The following is a 25126-nucleotide window of genomic DNA, read 5'->3' on the forward strand; positions in this document are numbered from 1 at the left end:
ACTTCCAAGTTCTGATGAGATTGAGCTAGCCTGGGCCATCCAGGTCAGGGCAGATAAATTTATAGCAGAGTTCAATCCAGAGAGTCATGTCCAGACCTTTAAGATGAAAATGGAGGGATGCTTGCTTAGATAAACAATTGTGGATCAGGTTTTCCCTGTCCATGGCTATCATGTCACCTTCTCTTCCCCAGACTTAATGTACCCAGCTCCCTAAGTCTCTCCTTGTAGGGCATGGATTCCAGACTTTTTACTATTTTGGTTGCCCTCCTCTGGACCCTTCCTAGCTTGTCAATATCCTTCTTGAATTGCGGTGCCCAGAACTGTACACAGTATTCCTGGTAAAGTCTAACCAATTGCAGAATAGAGAGGTACAATTACATCCCTTGATCTGGACCAGTGGTGGCGAACCTTTGGCACTCCAGATGTTATGGACTACAATTCCCATCAGCCCCTTCCAGCATGGCCAATTGGCCATGCTGGAAGGGGCTGATGGGAATTGTAGTCCATAACATCTGGAGTGCCAAAGGTTCGCCACCACGGATCTAGACACTATACTCCTATTGATGCAGCCCAGAATTGCATTAGCTTTCTTGGCCACTGCATCACCTTGACAGCATGTTGGTAATAATAAGTCAAATACATTTGAGAGTACAGGTGTTACATGTTAGCTGTTGATGGAAGCTAACGATGATTGGGAGAGACAAGGTGCTTAAAAGACAAATGTGTTTGGGGGTGGGGGGATAGGATTGGGATGGTTAAGAATATGGAGAGTTGGGAAGAGATTCAGAAAGGTTTCAAAAGTGGAGGATCTGGTTGTTGGTAAAGGGGTATATGAAAATTTTCATTATGGAAAGGACTTTGGACTTAAACAATCTGCATTTGAAGAGTTGCTGGATTGTCATCATGGTCCTGGTGTTGATAAAAAGGGGAGGACAAAAATGGATGGTATGTTTTGATTGTGACTCTTTATTTCGGCTCTCCCTTTGGCAGATGGACCGATGAGATTTTCACCCAAAGAAGATGTGCATGAAGGACGCACCAGACTGAGAGTTCAAGGTAAGTTGGAACCTGTGACATTTATACTAAACCCACTTTTCATTCCTGTAAGGAGACTCCTTGTGAGCTGGGTACAGCTGAAAGAGTTCTGGAGAGAAGTGTGATTGGCCCAAGGTCACCCAGCAGGAATGTAGGAGTGGAGTAACAAATCCAGTTCAGCAGATAAAAGTCTGCCACTTATATGGAGGAGTAGGGAATCAAACACAGTCCTCCAAATCAGAGTATATCCATCTTAACCACTATACCACGCTGGTTCTCTGTTTCTAATCTGTCATCCCTAGCCTACCCTCCCTCCAAGGAACTTGGAATGGCATTCTAGCCTAGCCTCAGAAATATCCACTTGCCTTAGGCTACCCGATAAGCATTAGAACTGAGCAGAGATTTTGAACTAGGATCTAAAGTTACATGCTTGAGTTACCACTGTATCTTCCTTATACTGAATCTGATAAGACTGCTTGGCCACAGCCTTGTCTACTCTGAGTAGCAACAGCTCTTCAAAGTCTCAGGCAGAGAATAATCTCTGGCATGACCTGCTACCTGAGATGAACCTGTGTCCTTCTTAATCGAATTCACTGGGGAGGAGCTGTGGCTTGGTAGAATAGCCTCTGCTTTGCATGCAGAAGGTCCCAGATTCAATCCCCAGGATCTCCAGTTAAAAGGGATCAGGCAAGTAGACAGAGGTATATCTAGGGGAAATGGAGCCTGCGGCAAAATATGAGTTTTCCGCACACACCATAGGGTGGGCTGCCCTCATCCTTCCCTCAACTCTAGGGCTGCTCCGTCTCTTTCCAATTCTCCTCCACCCTCCTCTCTCTCCACTCCACACTCACACGCCCCACCCCAAGTCTCCGTGCCTCCTCCCCTTTTATCCCCGCTCTTCCTTTTTAGGACTAGCCCCTCTCTCCAATCAAAGAACCGCACCCTGTCAATCCCATGGCCATTCTGTCAGCCCCTGTGAACCTGCCTCAAGCCTGGCTCCCTGTTGGGGTGTTGCCGGCTTGCGCTAGTGTTGGGAACCGCTCTGTCCTGCTGCTGGCCCCTTTCGCCCATCCTGGGGCCGTCCCAGCCTTCCTCAGGCCACATTCTGGGGCTTCCCTGTGGTTCCAGCCACAAGTGGCTTCCTCCGGGCTGTGTTGGTCCAGCTGGCCCTGCTCGGGGACAGGGGTAAGTGCCCCGCCTGAGTCCAGGGAGGGGGCTGACACCCACTCCCAGACAGCATGCTGCCACTCTCCACATGCAGAGGGGTGTGGCCATGTGGGGGTGATTTTCCATCCCCCCATGTGACTGAATGGACTCTGTCTGGGGACATGTGCCCCCACATGTCCCCGTGGGCAGTACACCAGTGGGCAGGTAGTGCCTGTGAACCTGGAAAAGTCTGAATACACCATAATGACCTTGATGGACCAATGACTTAATTCAATATAAGGGAATATTGTGTATATTCCTGTCATTGATCACTGAACCATCATTCCTCCCAATGCAACAGTGGCCTTCTTGCTGTATTCAATCATTGCTCCATGAAGTTGAGACTTGTGTCCGTCTGGCTGTAGCTTTCCAGATGCTGAGACCAGGAAGGGTTGTTTCCAGCTCCTGTTGTGTGAGATGATCTGAACTGGAGAAGCCCAGAGTTGAACTTAGGACCATATCCATGGAAAGCAGGTGCTCTGCCACCAGGTCGTGGCCCCTCCTCAAACAGGTGGACTGCCCTTTCTGCTTCTACTTGATTCAGTGGTGCTGCTGTTATTTTTGAAGGAGCTAAGTAAGAGTCTGAGAAGTTTACTAGATAATTGCAAAATGCCATCTGAAGGGGGGGGCACTGAGTGTCACTGCATCTATTCATCAAAACATAGAATCATAGCATTAGAAAGGGCCGAACAGGCCATATTTAGACCAACCCCCTGCTCAATGCAGGATCAGCCTAAAGCATCCCTGAGAAATGTTTGTCCAGTCACTGTTTGAAGACTGCCAGAGAGGAGAAACTCACCACCACCCTGTGCAGCCTATTCGCTTCCATTTTATTACCAGAAGAGATGCAGTTCTTCAGCTGATGTCTCAGCAGGCAAGGGGAGCATGTACCGGGGCACTGGCTATCCCAGCTGGGGGCTTGGCAACCCTACAGACGCCAGATGAAATTGTTTCTTGGCATATTCATCCCATTGGCCACCAGCTGCCTACCCCCAGTACAAAGCTGGCTTTTAATCAATCTAGCTTAGAAGAAACAAAATCTGTATTTTTAAAAAATAGGTCTGTGAAGAAGTAGACTTACTGGGTGGAATATTTTGGGATTTGGCAGTTTTCTCCTCTGTTTCTGCTCTGTTTTACTGGAGGATTTGGTCGCCCTCGCTTTTTCTTGCACATGCAAAAGCCCCCAGATCGATTCCTCCTTAAAAAACAAGAAAAGTCCACTCTTTGCAGAGCGGGAGAGAGAGGCAGAGGGGCCTCCCTGCTCATTCCAGCCAGGGAAATGTAAGCAGATCCTGGCTTTAAAGTGCTTTGCTCAGCAGTTCAGGGCTTGTTTTATTGGCCAGTCTTGAAAGTGCCCTGCCTGCTGTACCTGTGCCAATCAAAATGCTACACTTTAGATCACAGAGACCTGATTTCTCCGAACAGGAGCAGGCAGCAGGGAGGCACAATGGGAGTAGAAGAGAACCAGGCTTAAGTCTTGTTAAAACAATTAGCCAGGGGAAGGATTTTGCACACCATGTCAAAGAAGCTAGTTGGCAATTATGTCTGTTGGTTGATTTCCTCGTAGAGCTCTCCAAAGCCCCTTTTTTCTTTTTTGTAAATTTTTTTTGAAAGATCAGTTTTGTAAAGGAAACCTCTTCTAGCTGGGCCATTTATCCAGGACCACTTTAGGGTTCAGGTGATGGATCAAATGTTTGAATGTTTCCCACTCAAGTTGTTCCTGGACACAAAGAACTAGAAGGTTAGAAGGGAAGATGAAGCCTAGATTTCTCCTTGCAAGGAGTCTTTTTTAACAGATAGAAGAATGCTCAAAAACATTCCATCACCAGAAGTGGCAGTATCCTGAACTGGGATTGTGGCTGTGCAGGTTATCTGCCTCAAGTTCAGTGCTATTAGGAAGTGGGGTTTAATTTCCAGCTTTCCCACATCATTATGGTATATTCAGGCAGCTCCTGGACTTATCCTGTGCACAAATAAAACTTGCACAATCAAAATACACACCATAAAAGACCAAAACCACAACATTAATTACCTTACCAACAAAAAAATAAAAGTTTCTGCTGTCCACCCTTAAAAAGCAAACACAATTAAACTAGAAATGAAGCTGAATGAAGTCTCTTTTGTTCATATTCCACAGACTTATGTAGACACATACTGTCCTGAGAAACTTGGTGATAACGTGAACTAAATTTGCCTTTTCTTGCTGACTTCATTAAAAAAAAACACCATTATGATCTTTCACCATTAATGAATCCTATTAATGAAATGAAATTCTCAGTAATGAATTCAGAAAAAAAGCCAATTCATGATAAACTCTTGTTGAGGTTTTTTGGGGTATTGTTCACCAATCTGACCGTAATGAATATACATGCTGTGCATTTGCTAAATATATATCCAGGATTTCCCAGGGCATTTAAAATTAGATTTGTATACATTTTTGGAGCAACATAATGATCCCTGAGCCTCATCTGAGGCAATTAAAAAAGGAACCTTGACATTTAAGATAATATTCTCCTCCTTCATTAAACAATTATAAATAATAGCAATAATTAACAAATTTGCGCTATTCATTCTGAGCTTAAGTAAACCTTTCAGGTTAATAATTGGAGTTGTTAACACTCACCTTTTAATCAAAGGATTGGCAGCTTGAAAGAGAACTGGAGGAACCTTTTTTGCCTAAGCAAGATTGATAATTGCTAAAATCTGGGCGAGTCCAAAGGCGAACGGACAGTTGAGAGGAGTCAGAGTTTAGGCCAAATGAAAATATCACTATAGTTTGGAATATTTTTTTCTTCGGTCAACCTCTTTGCACCAGTTTCTACCATTGAATTTAATTTTTTGGTACAGAATATGCTTTTTTGAACATAAGGCTTAGGCTCCAGTCTAAAGAAAGACGGTGATGTTTATGGAATGTTGAAATCAATGGAACTTAAATCATATGGGGTTAGCTTGTCCCACGAAAGGCGATTCACTCTCTCTATACCTGACCAAATGTACTGTGAGCTGTGGCTTACTTATGGCGGTGGCAAGTTTAGTTAAGTCACAGGCAACTTATGACAACCACATAGAGTCTTGTAGGCAAGAGATGAACAGATGTGGTTTCCCATTAGCTGCCTGTGTGTAGGAACCTTGGACTTTCTTGGTGGTCTCCCATCCAGGTACTAACCAGAGCCCACCCTTCTTAGCTCATGGAATCTGACAAAATCAAACTAGCCTGGGCCATCCAGGTCAGGACAAGAGACATTCAGAGGTGGTTTGACATTCACTGTCTCAGCATAGACCCTGTGGTCTTCTTTGGTGGTCTCCCATCTAGGTACTAAGCAGGTCTGACCTTGCGTAGCTTCTGAGATTTGATGAAATCAGGCTAGACTGGGTCATCCATACGCCCCAATACGATTGTTTGTCTCTAAGGTACCATAGGATTCATTGTTGTTTGCACTGTACCAACTAAGATAGCTATCTCCCTGAAATTTCTGCAGATTGGTTCCCTCGGGTTAAACTAAATCTAGTCCTTGTGACTGAAAACTGGCAAGCATTTGGAAATTATTTTTTCCATGCTACTATGCTGCCGAATCTAGTTTGTCTTTGCTTCATCCCACTTTTAAAACCACCCAGTTCTTGAGATATCACACCAATTACTGTTGTAAAAGTCACCTCATAAACTTGATGGAGGGTTGGGAGAGAGATGTCACCTGAATACTTTTCCATTCTGCCATTTCCTTTTCCTCTTCCATGCTCATTTGCTCATAGTTGTATGACATGAGCTGTGAAATGTTTGCATTGGGACCAGTAAAAGGTTAAAAGTACCCAATTTGCTTTCTGGTACGCAGCTCCTTATTTCAGACCAACCTGGAATTCCCCTGAGAACAACCTTTCTCAGGAAATGCTGCTATTTCCGGACTTGGTTGCAAGCCAGGAAGGAGGAGGCAATAGCATGAATTCCTTGCCAGATTTTTCTGTACTGTATTCACGAATAGGCATTACTTCACCTGAATCGGTTCCCCCAAGCCCTGTGACCTTAAACCCAGTGCCTGCATGGGAATCAGTTCAAAATTCAGGATTTATTCATGTCAAAACACCACAGTGCTTCTGTCAAGGGTTAGAATCCAGCAACCAGAGTCAGAACCCCACTGGGTGAGCGGGATTGAGAGTTTTTGCATTCTCTACCCAGAGAGGTCTGCAGGCTGGGCTGCCAGAAGCTACTGAGAACAATGGTTCACTGTACTGTTCACTACCAACACCCCAGACAACACAGAGATTAGTTTCAGAGAGTAGCCATATTGGGCTGCAGGAAAAGAGCTAGCTTCAGGTCCACTAGCTCCTTAGAGACTGATAATATTGTAGGGATATAAGTTGTTGGAGGTCAAAACTTTGGTGAAGGGAGATTTGACTCTGGAAAGCATATACCCCCCCAAATGGCCCTGGCCTCTGGTGGTAATGGACTGAAATCTAGCTGTTTTAATATTGAAAGTGTCATCTTTGTATGCATTTATGGCCTGGACTGGGCTTGTTCATGCCACAGGATGTGAGCTACAACTCTTTGTTGTCATCAGAAGGTAAATATTCAGGGCTGGAAGTAACACTAACTCCCTTTCTTCAAACAGAAGGCAGCCATTTCTCCCTGGTAGATGGAGCATTGCTTACTGTGATAGCGTTGCCAGCTGATCAGCCCTGCCCTGCCCGACTGTTATGCCTTTAACACAGCCTCTCAGCAGGTGAGACATTCTGCAGGTGGGAGTGGAACATTGCCCACTGAGCTGCTAAGTAGGGTTGCCAACCCCCATGTGAGGGCTGGAGATCTCCCAGAATTACAACTAATCCCCAGCCAACAGAGATCAGCTCCCATGGAGAACTTGGCTGCTCCTGAGGGTCGACTTTGTGGTTTTATACCCCAGCTGAGGTCCATCCACACCCTAAATTGCCCCTCCCCAGGCTTCACTCCCACAATCTGCAGGAACTTCACACCCCAAAGCTGACTTCCTTATTTAAATGTACCGCTACACAGACAAGCAGGGCCGCCTTACCCATTAGGCACTTCGGGCACAGGGTCTAAAGAGCCTTTGAAAATTTTAGGGCCTACAAAAACAGGATTAAGACAAAAACATTACAAGAATTGAGAAGAAAAACAGAAATTAAAAAAAAAAGATATTCATTTTCACATCTACAATGCATTATTCTTTTTGTGTGTGTTTGGCCCTTCCCCATCTTATCACATCCCATATTAAAATATGTGGAGGGAAGGCGATGCCAAGGCTAAGGAATCACAGAGTTGGATGAGAACCCAAGGGCCATCAAGTCGAATCCCCTGCAATGCAGGGACACACAATCAAAGCACTAAAAAAATTGGAAGAATTTTCAAATTTTCAAGTTCCAGTTTTTAATAGATATGCACAGTTTGAGGTCCAGAGTGATCTATAAGGCAGTTTTTGGAATGATGTCTGTCTGTCTAGTAGTGGTACTTGCAATCATATGTTTTCATTCTCACCACTAGGTGGCAACCTAATGGCACTGACTTGTAGTCATTCTCTATGACTTGAGGGTGGGGAATACAGAGACCCACACCTTTGTGTAGAAAATTGGGATAAAATGTTAATAATTTTGGATTCGATTGCCTTCCATTCTTCCCCTCCTGCAGCTTCGTTCGGTCATGTGATGGGCCTTGTCAAGTTTATTTCAAAGGGTACGCCAAGACCTATTTATGGATTGAGATTTGCATAGTCCCCCATTTAGAATGCTTGCCATTTCAGCAATGGAAGCCTGTGTTGCAAATGCAAGTTTTAAAATTCAGTAAAGATGAAGAGGGGTGTCCTACTGTATAATAATACAATTCACAGTCTAAGATGAAATACCTCTTCCCAAATCTAGAAATGTTCAGCGATTTAATAAACCAGTTGAAAATTGAACTTCTGCCAGGTGATGAATCCAAAATTGTGCTCTTTGAAACTTCTTTGCAAGTTTTTCATGGTGTGGGTTTGTATAATCTTTAATTGTGTAATTTGCCCAGTCGTCCTAATGTGAAAACTACTTCAGATTGCACAGGAAAGCAAAGGTAAAAATAAAGGTAGAAATCAGAACAATGAAAGAGGAAGAAGAAAAGTTTTAGAATTTCCTGCTCTTGTGTGGCAAGGAACACACAAGAAAAACTTTGAACTGGATGCACAAACATGAACCTGTGTGGTACTAAGTCAGACTATTGGCCAACAAGATAGGTATTGCCCACTCTGACTGGCAGCAGCTCTCCAGGTTCTTGGCCAGGGTTCTTTCACACTACCTGTTGCCTGGTTCTTTTAACTGGAGATATCAGTAATTGAACCTGGGAACTTCTGCTTGGCAAACTGAGGCCCCTTCCGCACATGCAAAATAATGCGTTTTCAAACCGCTTTCACAACTGTTTGCAAGTGGATTTTGCTGTTTAGCACAGCTTCAAAGAGCACTGAAAGCAGTTTGAAAGTGCATTATTCTGCATGTGCGGAATGAGCCTGAGGTTCTTCCACTGAGCCACAGTACAAGCGTAATGTGGATCAGAGCAGAGGCAACACATACACTCACCGTGCAACGTATCTCAAGGTGAGTCCCTGGTGTCTCCTGGTAGGGAAGAGCTTTTCAGTGTCTGGGACACGTGGAGAACCAACTGCCAGCTTGAGCAGACAATACCAACCTAGTTAGAACAGGAGCTTGACTTGCTTTGGGCCGATCACAGGGGCTTTCTGGGTTTTTTACTGCATTTGCACGAAGCTGCCTGAAACTGAGTCCGACCCTGGGCCCCTCAAGGTAGCTATTGGCTTTTTCTGCACAATTCATTTGAAAGGTTTTGAAGCAGGAAATAACACTTTCCCTTGATACAGTTCAGCATTTCGTTTTCCCCCCAAATGTTTTATTTCCAGCCTCAGAACCTTTTAAATGAATCCCCTTTTTAAAGTGATTCTCCGGCTGAAACGTTTTGAAAACATCTTCAGTTGCTTGTGCGATCCACCGACATTTCCTGTGCTTCTCTGATTCCCTGGACTTCCTCCTTGCCACTATTTTCTGAGCTTGCTCAGTTCCCCCTCGCCTGTTTTATTTGCAGCATTTAGCTGCTTGTTCTTTTATTGGGGTTGGCAGTCTTTGAAGCATCGAGTATACAAGGAATATCGAATGCAGCAGGAGGGCATAATACATTGAAGCATCAATTCAACACACTACTCAAAAAAGGGGGGAAATCACAACATGGCAGTCAGGAATCATTTCCAGGGGTGAGTGTGAACAAAAGCGGGGGGAGATTGAGAATGTTTCACAAATGTTTTAGGAGATTTGTGCGGAAAGGGCACTGTGTTCAATCCCTGGCATCTCCAGTGCAGGTAACAAGAGGGTGGGAAAAACCTTTCTCTGTCCAAGAACCTGGAGCCAGACTGGATGACAGGAAGCAGGAACATAGTTACCACAGTTACCCTTGTATGAAATGGGTGAAGTCACCTAGACAGTGCTATCCATTGGATTTCATGGCTAAGGAGGCCCAATACATATCTAGGAAAAATGTAACCCGGTGCAAAATCTGTTGTCCCCCCACCCCACCCCATTTCCGTATGGGCGGCCACCCTCCCGCACCACGACCAAACGATTTTTTTTTGCACCATCCTGGGTGGAAGGGGTATGGGGGCGATTTTCTGCCCTCCATGGGACTAAATGGCCACAGCCCAGGGACGTTTGATCCCATATGTCCCCCTGGGCAGTACACCCCTGCAACATGGTGCCATACTGGCATCAAAACCCTAGCTGAGCCTGCTGTGGATGTGTTCTGTTTACAATTCCTTTTGGAATCTGTGTGCCAATTCTGTCTCCTTGTTATTTCCAAGAAATGTGGGCCTCCCAATCTCCCATCCAGACATTGACCAGACTGGGACCTACTTATCTTTAACAATAGGCCGTGTCATGTTCCCTCGGACCATTCTCTGGGACCAGCGAGCTCCTAAATTGCACCTCCGGAAGTGCTTCATTCAGGGTGTGATTCAGGTCTGTGTCAAGGGGCTCCGGGGATGGCCTGCGGACCACTTGAGCCGTATTTTGCAGTGTGAAGTGGGGGATTTAAATTGTGCCAATAGACCTTTCGCTGACCCTCTGTAAGGTAGTGAATTACTACAAACGGGTCAGAAATATGTTCTCTCTTTCTCTCGCTTTCTGTGTATCTAAGATGGATTAGCCACTTTTATTTGCGAAGAAGATTATAACGAGGAAAGGAAGTGTCACAACACAGATGAATGGACGTGTCAATATTTGGTAGTAACAATGGAAAGAGCAGAAAGAAAAGCCGCCCCAACGTCCTTCATCCAAAGGGAGTATGCCCTCTTTTTGCAAGTTACAAATGCAGCTGTTGACAATCTGAGATCTGGAGAGGAAATGTCGTTACCAAGACATTCCCACCCCCCAGTTGTAGGATTTTCCCTTTCCCTTTTAAACCAATATCATTGTTCCTACTTATGATCCCCTCTAGGTTCTTACAAGTGAAGAAAAGTCGGTCTAAGTTATATAGCTTGAAGTGTAGACCCTCAAGAAATACTTAAGGTGTTTATGGCAGTTGGTATTGTGTGGGCAATTCAACAACGGCAGCCTTCTTTCGTCTGAATACATAAGGGTCATTCCTAGAGTCAGCATGATCTAAACATGGTCGTGGCACTTAGGTAACTAAGCCAAACTGTTCAGTTTTTGACAGTTTGTGTTTATGTCAAACATTTTCTAGAACTTTTTGACATAATTAAGAATATTTCTAGATTGAATGGTAGTCCACTGGTTACCCAAATTAGTCTCATCTGTTCCGTTTTAGTTTGTGGAATTAGCAGGGGACAGACCTTGCAATGTGAAAGGCCCAGTGAGGTCTACACCAATATATACAGACTAACTTCCTTGTAGAAATCCACACAAAACCCGGAATTAAGAAAAAGGTTTACAATTCATTAAGGATTGGAAATAATAAAACACACACACACAAGGTCCAAAAACACACACACAGAGTTTTGAAATGCCTAATATATATATATGTATGTATATATGTATGTATATGTATGTATATAAGTGTGTGTGTGTTTGTGTGTGTGTATATACATATGTGTATACACATATACATACACATACACATACATACATACATATATACACATACATACATACATACATACATACATACATACATACATACATACATACATACATACATACATATATATATATATAGAGAGAGAGAGAGAGGGAAGGGAAGGGAAGGGAAGGGAAGGGAAGGGAAGGGAAGGGAAGAGAAGAGAAGAGAAGAGAAGAGAAGAGAAGAGAAGGGAAGGGAAGGGAAGGGAAGGGAAGGGAAGGGAAGGGAAGGGAAGGGAAGGGAATAGAAGAAGGAATTGGTCCAAGGAGAACAAGAGACAGCACCAGCACAGAGTTGTGTCATGGTTAAGAGCAGGTGGATTCTAATCCGGTGAACTGGGTTTGATTCCCCACTCCTCCACATAAGTGGCAGAGGTTTATCTAGTGAACCAGATGTCTTTCCACACTCCTGCATTCCTTCTGGGTGACCTTGAGCTAGTTACAGTTCTTCGGAACTCTCTCAGCCCCACCTGCCTCTCAAGGTGTCTGTTGTGGGGAGAGGAAGGGAAAGGAACTTGTAAGCCACTTGGAGACTCCTTAAAGGTAGAGAAAAGCAAGATATAAAAACCATATATATGAAAGTTTAACCCTATGGCTATGATAAGGGCTATTTTCCAGAAACAAAGCGAAGTTCCATTCCCAGGCAGGAACAATGCTATGGAAAAGTCTTGGTTGGATCAAGACATGGGAGTGCCCAACTCCTGATTAGGGCAAGGCTGCACTGATGATATTGGAACCAGGGGCATTCTAAGTCAGAATGAGCCTGAAAGGCTAAACCAAGAAACTTTGGATGGTTGATGGCTCATTAATTGTTGGACAGGAGGTTTAAGATCAAATTAACGCTCGGAAAGGAGAGTTCATGAGGATCTGTCTGGTTCACTGATGGACTCGGAGTGAGGCATTTGCCAGTTTATGGTGAGCCGGATGTTCTTCCACAGAACAGGATGTCCACAATGTCTACAAAAAGTAGACAAGCTGGTGCCAGTATGAGAGGATGACGACGTCTGCTTTCTACCTGGGTCACCAATAAACTTTCCTGGCTTCCCATAGTCCCAGTCTCAATCTCCGATGATCAAGAGGAAGATGCAAGATACGTGCATTGACCCCAGCAGACGACGCCAGACGACTGCTGATGTTCGGGGTAGCATAGAAACAAGCTAACCATATGAACCAATAGAACCAGCAAGGCTGCCTGCTTAGTCTAGGGCTTAAGTATCCTGGCAGGCAAGAAGCTCCACCACCTGTTCCTGGGCTTCATCTAGCCAGGGCTTTATTGAGTCCCCTTCCTGTAAAGTACTGTGTGCACTGAGCCAGTGATCTGTTTCAGTAGCTGGAGCACAGGCTGCCAGCCTAGAGGTGTCAGGTGACCCTTGAACCTCCTGGTCTTCCCTCAGTATGGTCTCTGGCTCCTCCTGGTCATCCAACGAGAAATCTGTTCCTGAGCCCAGCTCAGGGTTCATGAGACCTGGGGTATCCTGTATAACCAGTAAAGACCACCTGCTTATTTCAATCTGTAAATATCCGGCTGCACTGCCCCTCTGACATCAGAATAGCCAAATGAATGACAGCCCTGCCAACATACAGATCCACTGTGTCATTATGGTACAACAGTCAATGTCATCAAATTGCTGGGCGAGCACAAAGATCAGAGGTCAACAAATGGCTGTCAGGAGGAAGCTTGGCCAGAACAAAAATACAGGCCGTTGTATTGATGGGTCTTTAGCACCTCATTAAATTAACCTTCATAATTCATCCAACCTTCACATAAAACTAATTTGCATCTGGTTCTGAATCCAGTTTTATAGCAGCATCATGGCATCTAGAGCCAAACCCTTTTGCCATGACTTTAATATGCCAAAGCAGGAATCTCATAATCTCACTATAATCTGAAACATTTATTATAGGGTGTTAGAGGTTCTTCTATTTGTCTGCCATGCGCGTGTCCTCATTCTTGCATGGCTAATGCCGCAAGAGAGGTGTAGTTCTTCCAAATTTTTGATAGGATAAGGCTTTGTTCTTACTGTAGCTGGACTCCAATACTTCACCTGCTTCTCCACATGAGGGGTGGACTTTAATCTGGTGAACTCTTCCATGTGAAGCCTGCTGGGATACCTTGGGCTAGCCACAGAACTCTCTCAGCCTCACCTACTTCACAAGTTGAAGGAGAGGTAGAGAAAGGAGTTTGGAAACTGGGGTGCTGTGTGGTTTCCGGGCTGTATGGCCGTGTTCTAGCAGCATTCTCTCCTGACGTTTCGCCTGCATCTGTGGCTGGCATCTTCAGAGGATCTGATGATCCTTCAGATCCTCTGAAGATGCCAGCCACAAATCTGGCCAGCAATCAGGAAAATGCTGCTAGAACTATGTGTCAATTTGTATACCAACAACACCAATGGAATTCCGGCCGTGAAAGCCTTCGACAATACATAGTTTGGAAACTGTTTTGAGATTCCTTACTGTTGAGAAAAACATGGTATAAATCCAAACTCTTCTTCTTCTACTTGAGGCTCATATGGTTGAATATTCTCCCCCCAAAATTCTTGGCACATTGAAGATGTAAGTGTGAAGGAGAAGCTCTATCATGTCCTCTCTATCATGCTAATTTCTGTATGAAGGATAAATATTCCATCATATGACCTGTGGTTAGGGTTGCCAGCTTCAGGTTAGGAAATCCCTGGAGATTTGTGGGTAAAGCCTGAAAAGGGCAGATGTTGGGGAGGGGGGGGGGAAGCTCAGCAGACATGTGATCCCTTAGAGTCCCCTCTCATAAGTGACCATTTTCTCCAGGGGAACAGATCTTTATGGTCTGAAGATCAATTGTAATTCCAGGAGAAACTCCAGGGTCCCATTTGGATGTTAGCAAACTTAATTGTACCCGAAAGTGGTACAGGCCAAATGCAAGATTTCCACTTCCGTGAGAACTAGGCCATTGACTCTATTTCTGTTTGTTTTTTACCTCCTCACAGTCAGACCCAGCAAGGGCCCCGTGATATCTTCCCCCCCTCCCCGAGTTATCTCGAATCCCAGCATTTTCTTGAAGTTATTGAGACGGAGCAGTAGATGCAGGTCGTTTTACCTTGACTGAACAAAGGCGTTGCTGTGATCTGTGCCAGAGATGGAACAGTTAGAAAATGCACCTGAAAGCTCGCTTTGAGACCAGTTGCCAGGTTTTAGGTGGACCAGGTGCCGGATCCCAATTTGGGGCAGGCCTGTGGAATGCGGCAGATCAGCAGCCCGATTGTCTCATATCTTCTGGTAGCTTTCCAGTGTACAGATTAAGCGGAGGGAGATGGAGATAGAGGCTGACCGGCTTAATTATCTCGGTAATTTCCAATATGGTAACTATGGCTTTTGCCCTTTCCCCCCACAGTGATCCCTGCTTTTAAACTGAAACTGACCATCTCCTTGAGAATTTCAGCTTTGAATATTGGAGCTGCTGGGCCTAATTCTCATAGTGTTTTGAAACAGTGGTGGTTTAGTGAAATTGGAAAATCCCTCCTTGAGACAACAAGAGATTTGTGACTTGATCTCCTATGTTATTAAAATCTTAGATTGCTTCAGGGGAGCTCTTGTATTAGGATTGGGCTGTGGAATGGGGAGCTTGGGTTACCTTTATTCCCTATGCCATTTTGCTATTCTAAATCACATAGAAGCACTCCATCCTGCTTGTTTAGGTTATTCAAATATATGCAGTTGTTTTGTGCTAATCTGGTATAGAATGGTACAAAGTCTTTCAAGGGTTTTCCAGCTCTGTTCTGTGAGGCTGCAGCAGGGGTGTACCACATAGGGGGACATATGGGGTCAAATGGTCCCAGACTGTGACCATTTAGTCACATGGAGGCGGAAAATCCCACACACACCCGTCTTCCTTCCCCCCCGGGTGATGATGACTTTGAGATGACCTGGTGCAAAAAAAAGTTGTTTGGTCATGGTGGGGGAGGGCAGTCGCCCATTCCGGGATGGTGTGGGGCGGGGCGGACTCAGATTTTGCACCAGGCTACATTTTTCCTAGATACGCCTCTCGGTTGCAGGGATAGACCCTGGAACTTTTGCATGCACTGATCTATGACTACTATTCTGAAATTGCCATATACCAAGCCAAAGTACCATTCTATCTAACTCAATATTTTCTGAATGGCAACACACTTCCAAGGGCTGAGGCAGAGAAAGGATGTCACCATATTTGCTGTGTGAGATCCTTAATGGGAGGATTGAGCCTGAGACTGTCCTGTTCACAGTGCCTACACTCATTCACAGAACTGTGGCCCTCTTTCAGTCATATCACCCATGAAAAACATTGAAATTAGTGGGATTGTACAATGTCTGCTTGGGTTCAGCTTATTTTTGCCAGACTCAATACCAACGCCAGGAGAATCTGGTGTGCCAAAGGATCATCTCCTTGTATTGATTCCATGCTGTTTGAGGAGGGGCCATGGCTCCATGGTAAAGTTCTATTTTACATTCAGAAGGTCCCAGGTTCAAATACGGCATAACCAGTTCAAAGGACCAGGTAGTAAGTGAGGTGAGAGATTGCTGCCTGAGGCCCAGGAAAGTCAGTCTGAGTAGACAATGGCCCTTTCCACACCAATCTCCTAAAATGTTTGTAAAATGTTTTCAGCCCCCCCCCCACACACACACACACTTTTGTTCGCACTCGCTCCCTTGAAACGATTCCTGGCCGCCATTTTGTGATTTTTCAGTCAGAGAATCATTTTTAAAAGGGGATTCATTTAAAATGTTTTGAGGCTGGAAATAAAATGTTTTGGGGTGAAAACAATGCGGAACTCCATAGAGGAAACATTTGATTTCCTGCCTCAAAATGTTTTAAAAGGTTTGTGCGGAAAGAGCCAATAGGGAGCCTGATGAACCAAGGGTCTGATTCAACGTCAGGCACCTTTGTGCAAATGCAGTAAAAACATTGAATGTATCAAATGCTAACAAATCAAGGGGAGCCCTTTCTTTCATCCTGCTGGTTCAAGACCTTCATAATTCTCCCTGATCTGCTCCATCTCCTGCTGCCTTTAATCATCCCTGTGTTCATTAATGCCCCCTCCGCTTGCTTTAAAATAGCCCCCACATTTTTGGCAACAGGTTGTTTTCCTAAGCGGCTAATTGCATGCCGGATTTTTGAAACATTTTCTTTTATAGCAAAAGGACTCAGCGTCGTCCTTCCAGTATGTGTCAGGCATGGATTTTGTATTAATCACTTGGCTGCTCTATGTGGCATTTATTTCTTCAGGAAATGAATCAGACAAGGCAGGGCCTGTGCCTCACTCATATCCCTCCCCTCACTCCACCCCTTGCCAGCGAAGGAGGCAAGAGAGGGTTTTGTCCCCCCTTCTTTTTCCCTTCCCACCAATGGGCTCGATCGTACAAATGCATCTTTTGCGGCCTGAGTCACAAGCTGTGATTACTTCGCAGCCGCGCAACCGCAGAAGCCTGTTCCAAAGCCAACGGTGAGTGTCAGCCAGAGACAAATAGAGAAGCGAATGTTCGTGCCCGTCAGGGTAATGAAAGTGGAAAGTATGTGTGTCACTACTTAGCTCTGAATCCGGCTGCCAACATCTGAATTCCTGCAGAGTTTAAAAAAGGGAACTGGAAGGGGAAGGGCCCCTGGCCTGATATAGCTCCAGCACTCGCTGGAACTGGCCCTTACTGTATTGCCCTCATGAGGGGTCGTAGCTCACTGGTCATAGCGCAGTTGGAGAGCATCTGCTTAGCATGCGGAAGGTCCCAGGTACAATCCTTGGCATCTCCGGATAAGAGGACCAGGTAGGGGGTGATGTGAAAAGACCCCTGTCTGAGACCTTGGGGAGCAGCTGCCAGTCTGAGCTGACAATACTGATGGAGCAAAAGGGTCTGATTCAGTAGAAGGTGACTTTGTGGGTTTATGTTTGTGATGTACAGTGGGCACAAACTGTGGTCTCCCAGCAGCATTAGAGGGGCAGAAGAGTGCAGGAATGCCTTGAGTCAAGCCATTGGTCCACTGAGCCCACCATTACCTGCTCTGACCAGCAGCAGCTTTCCTAAGCCTCTCTCCCCCTGAGCATAAAGAACAAACTGTGACTCAAAAAGTCCTCCGTTCAAACCCTACTGATGCAGACTCACTTGGTGAGTCTTTGAGAAAGTGCTCTCTTCTGGCTCCTGCTACCCTCCCGGTGTGGCCTACCTTGCAGGGCTGTGGTACATTGAAACTATGAGGGTGCTTTGGTAAATACAGAGTATTATTGCCAGAGATCCTTTTGACAGGCAGTATCACACGGGCAGTAGCTGTAGTCTGCATTCTGCGCATGCTTCGATGCCAATTCTTCTTATTTTACTGTAGATAGGGGCTAAGCTTTTCTGAGCTGTCACTGAACTAGATACCCTGCAATGTGCAAGAGACACCCATTTTGTTCCTATATTTTTCCCTACCGGGGTCAAAACTTGGGTGGGGGGGGTCAGTTTTGACCAGCAAAATGTTGCCCCAGGGAAAATTTATAGCCAACCCTCCACCCCCACCCGTGTTTCTGTTGTGCTCCATAACTGGTCACTTCAACTTCTTTTTCAGGCCAAAAGCATGCCAGGAATTCCATGGCTTGAAAACCCTGGCCTTTAATCCTAAGTGGTTCTTTGCCAGCAGGAATGGCATGCCGATCCTACATCCCACCCGCCTGGGTGCAGAACAGTGCGCTGCTGTTACACCTGTGCTCCTGCGTGCTTCGCAGCGAAAACCGAGCCGGGGTAGCGTTGCTTTGACAGGTCTGTAGAGGATTTCAAGGAAGTTACACACCCACTTCATTCACGCTAATCGGCTGTTTAACGCAGAAAAGTTCAGTGTTATGAATGAGAGGGAGCATGTTTTGGCTTGCCGATCAGCGCGCAAATATAATGCTAGCTTGTCAAATGAGTGGATTTTTTAAAAAAAAATCCAGCTTCATTCTTGAACTGGAAGTTGACTCAAACCATACTCTTTAAAAGTGAAAGCTATTGACGGGGGCGGGGGGGGGGGAGGAATCACCTCCACTGTTCTTTTAAAGTCTTGGCAAAGTTTCCACGTGGCCTTGCTGTGGATCTCTGAGTCACCATGTCGGCAAATGTGGGAGGAAGAGAAAACCGCAGCCCATTCTAGGACAAATTGGATACAGCTGAAAGGGACTGTGCTGGGTTTTGCCCCTTTGCTCCCAGCATGCTCTGCTCTTTGTTTTCATTCATACCTTGAGGAGGTTACAATGCTGTTGTATAGACAGGTGAGATGGGATTCAGCAGAATTAAAAATATATATTTTTATTGTTAAAATGCATTTTGCTCCTTTCTGCCTTCACAAGGTCCACCGAGGTGAATAACAATGAAAAACATGTTAAAAAAAACCTTTAAAACTAATTAAAAGACTCATAACTAAAATGGTTAAAAACAGAGCTAAAATACCCAGTGGTGGTAGAGGGCGGCATCAATTCACAGCTGATTTATGGCAACCACACATGGGGCTTTCAAAGCAAGAGAAGTTCAGAGGTGGTTTTGCCCTTGCCTGCCTCTGCATATCAACCTGGAACCTCCTTGGTGGTCTCCCATCCAAATACTAACCTAGGCCGACTTTGCTTAGCTTCTGAGAAGATCAGGCTTGCCTGAGTCACTCTCAAGGCCTAAAATACATTTTGTTGTGCCATCAATTCACAATACCAAGGAGCAGGGGTCTCCAACCTGTGGCCCTTCAGATGTTTATGGACTATGATGCCCATCTGCCCCAGCCAGCATTATGCTGTAGTGCATGAACATCTGGAGGGCAACAGGTTGGAGACCCCTGCCACAGAATTTTCAAGGTAAGAGATGTTCACTGGTGGTTTGCCATTGCCTCTCTCTGCATCAGCATGTTGTACAGAACCAGTATGGTATAGTGGTTAAGAGCAGGTGGACTCAAATCTGGAGAACTGGGTTTGATTCCACATTCCTCCACATGAGTGGCAGACTTTTATCTGGTGAACTGGTTTGTTTCCCCACTCCTATACATGAAGCCTGTTGGATGATCTTGGGCCTCTCACAGTTCTCTCCAAACTCTCTCTGCCCCACCTGCCTCACACGGGGACTGTTGTGGGGAGAGAAAAAGAAAGGAGTTTGTAAGCCCCTTTGAGTCTCCTTACAGGAGAGAAAGAGGAGTATAAATCCAAACTCTTCCTCCTCCTCCTCCACCTTCACCCTGGCATTTTTCGGAGGTTGCCCATTCAAATACTAACCAGGACCAACCTACTTAGCTTCTCAGATCTGATGATCATCCAGGTTGAGGCATAAAATACATACAAAAACCTAAAAACAATAATTCAACCATTGGCCAGAATGGAGACATCACTGAGGGAACTCCAAACAAAACACAGGAGTCCTTACTCACTGTGGGAGATGGCAACAGAAGAGGAGAAAGATAGGAGCTGGCAAGATGCACAACGAACGGACTGAATGTTGGCTCACCAGGTGTGTTGTTCCTCTTTGTTGTTAGAATCGTAAAGATGTCCATGTGTTTAAGTTGTTTCACGTTTCAAGCACTCATGATTGAGTTTGGTTGGAACCCAAGGGAAAAAAATATACCTGTTGGGTATATTTGGCATTCTAACAAAGGCAGGAGCAGCAGTGAAATTCTGGAGTCTCTTCAAAATGCTCAGGCTGCTGAATAGAGTCTGGGCAGGGCTCTTCAATGACAGCAAATGGACCACGGGTTTCTCCGTAGGCTCACAGAAAATGTGCACGGCCACCTAATTTCTGCTACTTGCTACATCGGGATGTGCATCAGCCCAAATGCCTGCTGTCAATATCCAAAGGTCCTGGGGCTCCATCCAAGATTAGGCAAGAGGTAACCGCAAGAAACCTCTAACAATGATTCCATGAGTTTCACAGAGGAAAATCTGGCTTCGCAACATCCCTGTAGGCACAATTGCACCTTGTGCAGAGAAAGTAGAAAGTGTGGTTCAGATGACTCATGCACCACCAGTGTAGCCCAGTCCAGGCAGGAAGAAAACATGCCCACCCCAAGCCAGAACATCATATAGGTCTGTTGTGTGATTACAGACATCATTTTCAATCTGTAAATATAAATCCTGCATATGTTTGCATACAGCTGGAACTAGAATTCTTTGTCTGTTCTTCTGGGGTCCTGGGCTTAGTTTAATGCCTTGAATTCCTCTTCCAATGTCTTCTGGAGCGGGGTTCAGGGCTGTGATCGCATAGTGGTAAGTACTCTGCATTGTGGCTGCAGTAACCAAGCAGCTCTGAAAACTCCCAGCAAACTAAATACCAGACAGCTAAGATGGGCTGATTTCTTCGCTAAATTTAACTTCACCCTCCGCTTCTTCCTGGAGAAGAACAACTATTTAGCCGATGCTCTGTCCCGTCTGCCCCAGACCATAGAACAGAAGGAGCCCTCCATCTCCACAATTTTCACACCAACCCAACTAGGGTTGGCAGTCACCACGTGGGGTCAATTAAAGGAAACCCAACCACAAGACATACAGCTCCAAACCCCACCCCAGAAGACACTGGAAGGGGAATGTGAAGCCCTCTGTGACTGGAAGCCACAAACCTGAGGATTGCTTCTGGTTGTATGAAACCGCACATCAGTTCTGTCCATGTGCCTAACAACTCCTGCCCTCTGTCCACCTCTCTTATAGAGAGGTTCTAACAATGTAATCATTCCTGGTCCAACAGAGTGGTTGTCCCAGTGCTTTGAAATGGGCTACTACAAGAATCTACAGCCATCCTATCTTTTTACCTCTGTTTCATATGTCTTTGGATGAGGCCCAGAGGCAGTGGTGGGATTCATCAGGTTCACACCACTTCAGCAGAACCGGTTGTTTACATAGTGCTTGAAAACAACCAATTGTTAAATTATTTGAATCCTGCCACTGCCTAGAGGGGGTATTGAGTCACTGAGGATGGCTAAGACATCCATGAAAAAGAAATGACTAATTGATAGTGTACTGTTTCCAGATTGTACTTTGTTCTCTTTTAATGTGGACAGTTTATTATTTATATTTCTCTGTAGACTGCGTTAGCTCATTGTTTAACAGAGAATGATGGCATAAAAGTATTTTAATAATTTTAACATGCTAACTTGTGGAAGCCAGCCATCTAGAAAGAGGCACTCTGGCCCCTTCCGCACATGCAGAATAATGCACTTTCAATCCACTTGCAATGCACTTTGCAGCTGGATTTTACTGTGCGAAATAGCAAAATCCACTTGCAAACAATTGTGAAAGTGGATTGAAAGTGCCTTATGCTGCATGTGTGGAAGGGGCCTCAGGAGAAAGAAGATAGGGAATACCTCTCCTGAGACAATGCCTGCCACCCATGGTTTATATAGGGATTTGTATAAAAAACAAATGGCAATTTTTGGAGCCCTACTGCCTGATTAATGAGGGACAAAAGTTTGAACTGATCATACTGTTTCCAGAAAATTAATCATCTGATTAATTGACTAATTGTTAGAGCCATAGTAAAGGGGTGAAATTGCCATATCTAGCAAAGTAGATTGTGTAATTCTGAAACCAGTTTTGCCAAAGTCTTGGGAGGCAAGAAAATATTTGCTGTCTGAAGCAAGGAAAAGGAGAATGCCTCTCACTGCTAACATGACTTTGCAAAAAGGGTATCCGTAACCAGAGCTGTGTGTTAGCCACTGAAGTCTGTGGTCCAGTCTCAGCAGGAGTCTGGAAAACACTTAACCATTAATAGAAATTCAAATCCATGTTGACAAAAAGTAACGTTGCATTAATTCAAGCAAATAACTGAATGCATCAAAAGGTTGTTAGGCAGAAAAGACCTGTGGTGGGGAGTGGGGGTGGAAACTATGGACCCATCTTTTGCCTTCTGATGCCATTGATATCGGGGGGCTGATCTTTTCCAAAAGTGGTTTCAGATATTCTTTAAAAGTATGCCCCCTTAGAATTCTGCACTGGGAACCATGAAGTCCAGATTGCCAGTTGTAACAAGTCTTAGAACAGGGTCCTTTGGGGAAACACGGCTTGAGCCCAGCTCTCTTGGGGGTTCGCTGTGCCATGGGAGCCCGCCCTTCTGTGCTGAAAAAAGCTCTGCCATAAGACCCACATATGCATGACTGTGCTAGCAAGTCACCACCAACTTATGGTGACCCCAGCAAGAGGTTCTTCGAGGCAAGTGAGAAGTAGAGGTGGTTGGCCTGGAATTTCTCTGCAGAGTCTTCCTTGGTGGTTTCCGTTCCATGTACCAATCCTGCTTAACTTCTGAGATCTGACGAAATCAGACTATACCCCCTGCCATTCCGCATCAATAACCTGCATGCATCTGCAAGTTAAATACATTTTCATATATATCTCTTTAGAATATTTTATTCTGTTTCTGATTGCCATCTGTGAGGATAAAGCAGTGGTCTTGTGACATAGTCCTAAGCATCCCATTGCTCTGGCTTTGAAAGATTTTGCTAATCATGAACCATGCACACACTTTCATGCCTGAGTTTGCAGGTACAAGGGCTAAAAACATCATTTGTATACAGCCTTGAGATTCCCCAGGAGGCTGCAATCCATAGCTAATACTGCAATCCACTGCAGCTCTACTGTGCTTCCAGAGAATTGCAGAACACATGCCCAGCCTAGATGATTCCTCGTCCATCTCAGCCTCTAGCAGCAGGCAACAAAATCAATGCTCCTCCTTTCTGATTGCAAATTCAAGGTATGCTCTCTGTGGAGCGATTCTCTGATTGCCAATAATGGATCGTCTGTTTCTTTCTTCCTCCTCTGTCTGCAGGGAAAAGCAGAAGCTACTTTGCCAGAAGCCTACCACCACCTTCTCCCATCCACCCCCTCCCAATGCACTCCCTCCCTTTGATACAGCGTGCCAGGCTAGCCCCAGACTACCCGCTTTAGTGAAGCTGTTTCTGAGTCATTCCCAACCCAGCGCTGGTGTATGAGATGCCGCCGGGAGGTATCATTTAAGAAACGCAGGCAAGCACACATTCAGGTGACCTAGATTTTGCAAGCTGAGCTGAGGCTCTGTCTGCTGAAAAGGGACACGAAGCCAAAAGCTACACTGCAGTGAAGCCATTACACACACACACTCTCTCTCTCTCTTTCTCTCTCTCTCTCAGAACAGAGGCTGAAGGAGGGGAAGTAAAATAGATTTCTGTCTTTAACTTATCTGAAGTTGATCCTCCCTGACCCTGCTGGCCTCCACAGCGCTGCTGTTTCTCCTTGAGAAAGGGAAGGGCGGGGCAATGCTGGGTAATTGCTCATTTGCATATTCTGAATAATTTAAATGCATGCAGCACTAAAGCCACTCACTTCCCAGCAGCATGTTGGCTGCGGTTAAAAGACAGACAGTTTTTCGCCTATGGCATTGCAGTTTCTGAATTATGACCCAATCCTAAATTCATGTAAGCTGGTTTCAATTGTCCCTGTAACGTATATGCCTGGGATCACAGCCTTCAAATGACTTTGGAACAAGGGGTAGAGAAGAGCCCTAGGAGGGGCCATAGCTCAGTGACACAGCATCTGCTGTCATGCAGAAAGTCCCAGGTTCAGTCCCCAACATCTCCAGTTTAAAAGGATCAGGTGATGTGAAAGATCTTCACCCTGCATCCTGGAGAACTGCTGCCTGTATGAGTAGACAATACTGATGGATTGATGGTCCCTTTCAGTATCAGCCAGCTACCTGGTGTTCATATGTTCAACTTGTGACCCAGTAAACCAAATGCAGGCATCTGCGAGATCCCACATGGTGTAGTAGTTAAGAGCAGGTGCACTCTAATCTGGAGAACCAGGTTTGATTCCCTGCTCTGCCACTTGAGCTGTGGATTCGCTTGTGCACTCCAACACATTCCTGCTGGGTGACCTTGGGCTAGTCACAGTTCTTCGAAACTCTCTCAGTCCCACCTACCTCACAGGGTGTTTGTTGGGGGGCGGGGAGGGAGGGAAAGGAGTTTGTAAGCCCCTTTGAGTCTCCTTACAGAAGTGAAAGGGGGGATATAAATCTAACTTCTCTTCTTCATCATCATCATCTTCTATCCTACCACTGCACTGGTGGGCTACCAGCCAGTTTCCTGCTTCTCTTCATTGTCCATATAGAGGGGAAAGGGATATCAAACAAAAGGCAGCCTAAAGCCCAGGTCTGAGGGGCCACATTTAGCTAATTAAACAGCTCACATCTTTGAAGAATGAGAGTTTAAAGTCAGTGCTGGTTCCTCCTCCTGTCCCCTGCTCTCTTTTCTGCCCAGATGTGCCTAATTTATATAAAAACAACCACCTGCATCGAGAATGCATTCCCAACCAGTTCGCATCCATTTGTTCCTGTCTGACTTAAATTGTAGCTGATGTTGTTTGTCAGCAGCTGGTTAGGTGATACCATGTTCATGACCATGACGTCACTGAAGAGTCTGTATAGTGAATCTTCAGAAACATAATCTATTCCATGCTATCCCATGAGCAATGCCAGGTTTGGAAACTTGCCCTTTCCATGAGCTCTTCCTTTTGATCACCCGTTCACCTAATATTCTTTTTAAGTTTAAATGGTTTTCATTAATTCATCTGGCCATTTGTTTTAGGGATTACATGGACCAACAGAACACACTTTCAGTTGGATGGGTAAGTAGAACATATTCAGTTCCCAGTCAGATATACCATGTCTCAAAGTCACAGTTCTTCGGAACTCTCTCAGCCCCACCTACCTCACAAGGTGTCTGTTGTGGGGAGAGGAAGAGAAAGGAGCTTGTAAGCCACCTTGAATCTCCTTACAGGAAAGAATGGTGGGGTATGAATTTAAACTCTTCTTCTTCACCTTCCATCCATGG

At 45.2% G+C, this 25126-nt stretch overlaps 1 long non-coding RNA gene across 1 annotated transcript in view; it reads left to right on the forward strand.

The window, feature by feature from the left end:
• LOC125441432 overlaps positions 1 to 25126 on the forward strand; it is a 63508-nt gene that overhangs the window by 9528 nt on the left and 28854 nt on the right. The window contains exons 4-5 of the long non-coding RNA XR_007245859.1: positions 991 to 1056; positions 24881 to 24920. This is a non-coding gene — a long non-coding RNA (uncharacterized LOC125441432). The remainder of the gene's footprint in view (positions 1 to 990; positions 1057 to 24880; positions 24921 to 25126) is intronic.

Source organism: Sphaerodactylus townsendi, linkage group LG12, assembly GCF_021028975.2.
Source record: "Sphaerodactylus townsendi isolate TG3544 linkage group LG12, MPM_Stown_v2.3, whole genome shotgun sequence".
NCBI classification, from domain to species: Eukaryota; Metazoa; Chordata; class Lepidosauria; order Squamata; family Sphaerodactylidae; genus Sphaerodactylus; species Sphaerodactylus townsendi.